We start from the raw sequence: 8146 nt of genomic DNA on the forward strand, positions 1-8146 counted from the left end.
CCTGGAGTACGTTTTAGGACCCACTGTACTTGTCGAGTAATTTTTTTTTTTTTAACGTTCAGGCAATGCTTCATTTAAATCACCAAAAATAAGGTTTTATAGGAAAGGAACTGTAACAAGCACATGTACAGCTGCCAATTTTCTTTTGCCATCAATATCAACTCCCTCTAAAATATTCTGGGACGACTTTTCAGTTTCCAAGCACAAATAATGTTTTATTGCTCGGCTCATCACAAGAATGAAAACGGTTTGCAAAACAATTTTGTTGAATGCTAACAAATAACTAAAAAAGGTGGTTATTGCTAACAAGTAACTCCGTCTACTGAGACAGCCCAACCTACACACACTTTGGTGAACATTTCACTGTGAACACAACTGCTCTTTTCCCACCGTCACAGATGACAGGTATCGTGGCAAGGGTCAGATGCTTGGAGGCCGTTCAGGCACCTAGGAAGTAATCCTTAACAGAAATAACTACGGTAGGTAAGCAGCTCAAACAAACGGGCCCACCTCTGCCACACCCGCCCCGAGGGGGGTGTCGCATTGGCTCTGCCTCTAAGGAAGGCCCACCAACTCCCTAGTTCTTTACTGGGAACCGAGAGCGCAAAGCTAGATAGAGAAGCTGTTCTTCCAGAACCATCAAAGCCTTAATAAATCGCCCTGGGGTTCTTGGTGCTGTCGTGCGCCTCACAGGCAGCAACATAGGCAGACTCTGGGAAAAAGTCATCATGGTATTCTGCTAAAAACCTCAGAAAGCGATCAAAGTGCTTCAGTAAAGCCTTCAGATTCTTCTCAGAAGAGGACATCTTTCCAAGGATTTCTGGAAGTTTCACGAACGATCGCAGCAAGTGTTGTGCCCCATAAATGTAAGAGGGTGGGGGCGGCTGGTCCCCTGGGGGGTAACTGTCGGGTACAAGTTTCCAGGAGAGGACCTCATTTATTTCATTAGTTCTTCTGCCTTCAAAGCCAGCAAACACCGCACTCCCTTCCTTGCGCGGGGTCAGAGGAACAGGTGAGGATGATCTGTTCAGGTGTCTTCTCTTCCAGGTGCAGGTACAGCTTGGGCATGCTGGCAGACGTGTCCTGCTGTCGGCGCTCGGGCTGTGGCGAGGCGCTGCTCTCAGCCTGTCGCGATTGGCAAAGTGGCGTGTGGACCGCCTCCGAGACTGCAAGGCTTCCGGCTCGGCTTTGCGCCTTTTGGGGGTGGCCGGTTCGCCTGTGGTTCGCTGACTCTCTGTGGACTGTGGTGTGGATGGATTCAACAAAGGTGGGCTTGGAGAGACATCGTCCTGGTTCCCGTTAGTGTTTGTGGTACTTTCCTGAATTGGAAGAAAAAATTTGGACGAAGTCACCTTTTTATACTGAACTTGTTCATATGGATAGAGCAAAACCAACGGGAGAGTGTAATCGGAGGTTATTCTTTTTTGTTTTGTTTTGTTTTTTTAAATATATATTTTTTAAATTAATTATTTTATTTTATTTATTGATTTCTGGCTGTGTTGGGTCTTCGTTGCTGCACGCGGGCTTTCTCTAGTCGCTGTGAGTGGGGGCTACTCTTCATTGCAGTGCGCAGGCTTCTCACTGCGGTGGCTTCTCTTGTTGCGGAGCGCGGGATCAGTAGTTGTGGCGCACGGGCTTAGTTGTTCCGTGGCATGTGGGATCTTCCTGGACCAGGGCTCGAACCCATGTCCCCTGCATTGGCAGGCGGATTCTTAACCACTGCACCACCAGGGAAGCCCCTCAAAGGTTATTCTTAATCCATCTACAATCTCCTTACAAAGGTCAACGTTCTCTTCTGCTGGGATATAGTGCACATTCATGTTGGCGTGTGGCATAGCATAATGGTGACGAGGCCTCTCATTGGCTGAAAAGGCTGCATTGATAGCAAAATGCTTCACGTACGATTCCAAAATAGTTATGATGTTGGTCTGGCACGGAAGTTTCACTAACCGTTTCCTCCTGTTGATATAGTAACGATCGTCCTCAAGCTTCTTCTTCAGAACTTCAGGGGTTTCTATAGTTTTGTTCTTTCTTCCATTTCCTTTTTTGCATGCAGCTCTGGTTCTTCCTTCACTTCAGTCTTTTCTTCAATATCACTTCCTTCACTTATTTCTTCATCTTTTTCTTCACTACTGTCATCAGAGGAACTGCTGACTGAGTTTTCAACATTTTCATTTTTTCTTCAGCAGGGAGGCTTTTTAAGAGAGTCCACACCAGGTAACCTGCAGCGCTTCCTCTCTCTTCCTGTGCTTCTCAGGCGAGCTACAGCTTTTCTTGCCAATTTACGCTGTAATCTCTGATTTTCATCGGTGTCACGAAGGACATGATCTTCAGCTGCCCATCTATCCCAGCTTCTGTTCCAACATTAAAATGGATCAGATATTCCGGGATCTTTCTGCCTTTTTCATCTTTCCCAACAATAACATCGACAATCTTGGCATCCGTCCAGCACTCGCGCCTTGGTGGGGTCAGGCTCGAAGCACAGCACTTCCTCCCCTGAGTGGAATTTAAATTTCATGCCCTCGCTGCCACTCGTTTGCTCATTGTGGTGGAGGGCGAGGCTCTGGGGTGGGCGGAGCGCGGGCGGTGGGGGACTTGTTGAGTAATTCTACATTCCAGGTTTTTGTTTACGATACTGCCAAATTAACATAGGTGAAGTTTAAGTTGAATGTAGAATCAACTTTTCTCTGCGTCGGGGTCTTCTGCAGACCAGAGTTTCCTCTGTGTAGGCTCTGTGGAAGCCCTTGCTACAGAACAAAACCTCTCTCGGGCCCAGGAGTCCTGCACCCCGTGACCCAGGCAAACTCAACTTCAGTCAGGAGATAATGAAGTGTCCCATCAAACCAGGCCAGGCGTCACCTGAGACATTACAAGGCAGGCCGCTCAAGGCCTTGGTTGGCCATTTAGTGCGTGCTTTGGACCAGGCCACACATTGTCTATACTCGACAGTCTGGGGTCCCCGATGTGTCCTCAGTTTCCCTTACTCATTCCTGGTGAGCATTCTCACTGGTAAGAGATCCTGTTCCTCTCATTCAAGTCATTCATGCTGTAGGTTTTATAGGTCAGACTTCTGTTAAGATGTCAAATAGCAGGTATAAAAAGCCGTTGTGTCCACACAATAATCCTCTAGAGACTTGGAAGCCATCTGAAAGACCCCTCCTTGTTACACATCTTTCTCTCTCCACATCCATCTTCTCAGTTCTCCTGGCTGAGTTATTCCTATGCGTTTTGGCTTCTCTTCCTACCCCAGAAAATGACTCTTAAAAAAAAAACATAACTGGGAATGCAGACGGGGGTGACGGTACCACCACCACGGTTTTTTGTAGCGATGATTCTGATCATCAGTGTCTTGGGATATGTCAAGCTTCTCAAGAGAATGAAAAAGTGGGGATGACGAATGGGACAGAGGGATGGACAGAGTGTGGACCTGAATATTCCCTTATGGTTCACTGGCCTTTACAAGGGGCGGAGACAGAGGGAGGACACAGAGGGAAACAGCAAACTGGGGCAAGCAGACCGGCCGGCAGCAAGAACTGGAGCGAAGAATGATGCAAGAGGACGACGTGTCAGGCAGCGAAAGGTCTGCGAAGGCTCGAAGAGAGGCCAGAGACGCATCAGGAAGGAATCTAGGCTGAGCGTGCCCTGAACCCAGGTCTCTAAGGAAGGAGCAGATGGGGTGGGATGGCACAAAGACCTTTAGCTCCTCCCCAAGAAGGGGGGGCAAGATGAGACCAATGCAGGGAATGGAGTCTTGTCGCCATGAGCTTCACGGCTGCCCCCAAATCAGCAATAGCACAGGCGGCAAGAAGACAAAGACAACTCGAATCATTCATCGTATTCACGCTTCACTCGTTCATTCAGGAAAATATGGCTGACAGTGTTTGGTACTACCAGCGCTCTAGGAATACAGTGGTGAACAAAACAGACCCAGAACTTCCAGGCAAATTGGGAAAACAGACAATAGAGAAGTTTTAAAACGACAAACTATGACCAAGTGCTATGAAGGCAATGAAAGGGGCATGACAGAGACTGGGGGGAAGGCAAGGGACTCACCCATGTAAGGTCTCATCCTGCCGCCCAAGTCCAGATGCAGGATTCGGCCGTAGCAGTCGCACCCGGTGGACAACAGCGCAAGTGCAATAGGTTGAAAGGAGCAAAGAGGTCCCTCTCACGCTTCCTGCGGGTGCAGTTGCCAAACCCGGGACCTGTGGGGCAGACCAGAGTAGACAGAATCAACACAACACCAGGGTGGAGACACCTCACCCTGCTCGGGCCCCTTTCTCTGTACTCCCTTCGTCCTGCTATCCAGGCACTCCTGGCTGGAAGATCTGAACCCAAAACGCACTGGGAAAAGGGGAAGCGCCCAGCTCTCCTCAGTGCTGACGCTGTGCTCCAGCAGGCTTGAATACAGCACGAAAGCAGGTCTGAAGGAGCAGCTGCCTCCCCTGGGGACTTGGGAGCATCCTCAGTTTGGGAGATGTGAGCTCCAGGGTGCAGGCAGGCAACTGCGAGGCCACAGGGGCCTCCCGGGAAGCTGTGACCGCTCTCTCTCCCTCTGCTGTCCCCTCTGGGCACGGGACTCAGAGCAGCCCAACAGCCCTGCGATCTGGGCTCTGGGGTGAGGCAGAGAGGGAGGAGGGGGCAAAGCAATGGGCACCAGTTGCTTTAGACGCAGACAACTCAGGAGCGAAGACAATGAGCTAAGAAATCTCTTCATCTCTGGTCAACCCAGAGGGAAAAACTGGATCCAACTGTCTTCTTTTCTTATAACCTGGGAATGAGAGAGATGCTGAAGTACTAAAAACATCTCTTTTAGAATAAAAGGAATCACCAGGACCTGAGCATCAAGATATTGGGGAGGTTTACTCTCCTGCCCAAGAACGACCTTCAGAGCATCTTCTCCCAGGGCTTCAGTTTGCCCACTTAAGCAGGGGACATGAGTCCTAAATGCACATGTCTGAGTTGGTACTGGGAGGAGAGGAATCCATGGATGAAGGAATCATGGTCATGCTTAGCAGAGAAAAGATATCAACTGAAACCAGAGTGAGACATTGAGGACGTGCTTACAATTATGAAATAGTAATTATACATGCACACATGTACTATTTATAATTTTGTATATCACATAAGTTTATGAAGAAATGAAAAAATATTGCAAAGAAACATTTTAATAGAGGTAGAATTCCATCCTTGTGAAAACCCAAACCAAAGGCATCTTGTACTTCTTTATCAGCAAGACCAGCTTCCCTGACTTCACCAACCCAGGGACACGCATCACCTCTATTGCCTAAGGACTCGGGGAATTACATACTTCTTCTCCCTTGTTCCTGATCTCTCTCACAGCAATAACACCTTTATCATGTGCTTCCCACAGGCACTGTCTCATCTGAGTCACTAAACAACCCCGTGAAGCAGCTGTTATCGGTGTCTTCATTTCCTCGCTGATAGTACAAAGGAAGCCGTTACTCAGGATGCATCTAGGTGGTAGCACCTGGGTTTGAACCCCAAAGAGCAGAGAACAAGTGATCTTTGATTTGTGTACTTTAGACTTTTGTAGACATGACCTTGCCCACACTCATACCTAACTCACCTTTAACATTGCCAAGTTCATATATCTGCAGATCTATGAACATTTCAAGTTATCTCATACAGCATCCTGTGCCATGTAAGAGTTCAGTTTTGTCTGTGCAATTATTTAAGTATTTTAATGGGAAGATAATAAAAGGAGAACATGGAAAACTGAAAAGTGATGATGCCTGTGATTTAAAAAAGTATACATCTCATAAATGTAATCAAGTAAAGCTGTGTTGAGAAACATTAAGCATAGTAAGAGTGGAGCATTTTTGGCTTCCATCCAAAGCTGCTTGACCCTATGTTCAAAGAAGAAAGAACAAAATTAAATAACATTAAAAAAATCCTGGAATGCATAATGTAACCAGATACATCAGCTGATAGATCAGCTAGAAATAGTTTGAGAGTAGGGGTGTCTTTTTTGGTGGAATTCATCAGTAGAGGTAGAAAGGGAAGAAAACATCACACTAAAGATGTGATGAGATGAACACAGGAAAGGCCAGAAACGTGTCTCATTGGATTCAGTAACTAAGCTAAGCTTACTCTGTCACCAAGTCTCCTCACACGCAGCTAAAGTCCTTCTGTCACCCGAGCAGTGTGTTAACTTCTATTACTTGGGCTAATTGCTATGCAGGTGGAGCCCAGTAAGAAGGAACAGGCGCCTCGGATTGCACATTGTGAAAAGAACACACCACCTGCTCCCTAACTTCCCAAGTGTTAGAAATCAGAAGCATAGCTAAGGAGAAGCAGGATTACACTTCCCTGAGACCATGCAACCAAGTGTGGCGGGGTGTCTAACAGCATTTTATGAAGGGAAATGGGTAGATATGATGGCTGTTAAGGCCACGATGGAAAGATAACACATGGTGCAGAGTGAAGGCGAGAGCATGAGTCATGCCCACGGGAAGGCTTCTCTGTGTTTGCTACCCTGCAACCAAAGACTGGAGACCACCCTCAGCCCCACCCTCATATATGGGGATAGCTACTGAGAAGTCGTTTAGGATTTCCTATTCCATTTCATCACAAAATCAGGGTAGTTTTCAATCCTGGTACTTAACTTGCACTGGACTTATTTTCTTTCTCCAACTTTCCTCAATTACATCCCTGGTGATACACTTCTCTTATTCCAGGATTCCTTGGACTTTCCTGGAAGAACCAAAGAGGAACCTCCTGTTTTTCCACTATTAGGTTTTTACATATATCCAGAAGATACTGTTTGGTTACCCCTAATATCCCATCCTATGCCTCAAATGAGACAGCTCTGAGTTGCAGGTAATGATGAAATTGTTGATTTGTCATTTGGAATCGTACTTTGGAGTCCACTGTTGATAATTAGAATTCCAGGCAAGACTTCCCACTCTTGCCTTTTATTCTTCGTTCTCCATCCTCTATTCAAAACTCTTCTGTTGGGGCTTCCCTGGTGGTACAGTGGTTGAGAGTCTGCCTGCCGATGAGGGGGACGCGGGTTCGTGCCCCGGTCCGGGAGGGTCCCGCATGCCACGGAGCGGCTGGGCCCGTGAGCCACGGCCGCTGGGCCTGTGCATCTGGAGCCTGGGCTCCACGACGGGGGACGCTGCAGCTGTGAGAGGCCCGCGTATCGCAAAAAAAAAACAAAAAAAAACCTTCTGTTTCCATTTGGCTTATCTTCTCTTGGTCCCCTAATCACCCTTTTTGCTCTTTAACTCCCCATAACCTGACATAGAATAGCTCTACCCATCCAAAGATCTGGTTTACAGAGTACGTTCCCCATAGATCTGTGGGAGAAACAGTCCAAGCTTGGTGAACTTCTACTTTCATAATAAATTTACATAAGAATTCTGGGGGGGGGGGGAAGCACAGTACATCTATCTCAAAGGCTGATTCCGGGATAGAGTCCCATGAACATTTGTCTAAGCTCTGGAAGATAAGATCTGAAGGCAGAATTTAAAGGAAATACGACAGCCATGCTTCTGTGAGATATCTGTCATTCTCGTTTTCTACAATTCTCATCCTTTTGCCCAATCTATGGGAAAACTACGTTTTTCATGCTGGAGCTGCAAATACCTCATTAAGTTCATGAGCACTTAAATATGGTCATGGGCACAACTATCATCACTTTAATGTTCAAATGATAAAGTGTAACAAAAATGGAGAGGGTTTTGAACCCCCAAATCATTTTTTTCTTTATATTTTTTAACATCTTTATTGGAGCATAATTGCTTTACAATGGTGTGTTAGTTTCTGCTTTATAACAAAGTGAATCAGCTATACGTATACATATATCCCCATATCTCCTCCCTCTTGCGTCTCCCTCCCACCCTCCCTACCCCACCCCTCTAGGTGGATACAAAGCACCGAGCTGATCTCCCTGTGCTATGCGGCTGCTTCCCACTAGCTCTCTGTTTTACATTTGGTAGTGTATATATGTCCATGCCACTCTCTCACTTCATCCCAGCTTACCCTTCCCCCTCCCCCCCCAAATCATTTATAAGCAATTTTGTAACATATTTTGCTTGTATCTAGAAGCTGTGAGTGATCCATCTGAGGCTAAAGAAATGGTGGTAGAGAGAGAATGAGGTGAGGTGGAGAAATTGCG

At 46.8% G+C, this 8146-nt stretch overlaps 1 pseudogene across 1 annotated transcript; it reads right to left on the minus strand.

Moving 5' to 3' along the window:
- Positions 1-647: 647 nt before the first annotated feature.
- LOC309966054 (MSL complex subunit 3-like) lies at positions 648-2038 on the minus strand (annotated as a pseudogene). Its single transcript has 2 exons — positions 1729-2038; positions 648-1419 (listed from the first exon to the last, which is right to left on the minus strand). The product of its transcript is annotated as an MSL complex subunit 3-like (transcript).
- Between the last annotated feature and the right edge of the window lie 6108 nt (positions 2039-8146).

This window comes from Leucopleurus acutus (assembly GCF_964270905.1).
Source record: "Leucopleurus acutus genome assembly, chromosome: 9".
Taxonomy (NCBI): Eukaryota; Metazoa; Chordata; class Mammalia; order Artiodactyla; family Delphinidae; genus Leucopleurus; species Leucopleurus acutus.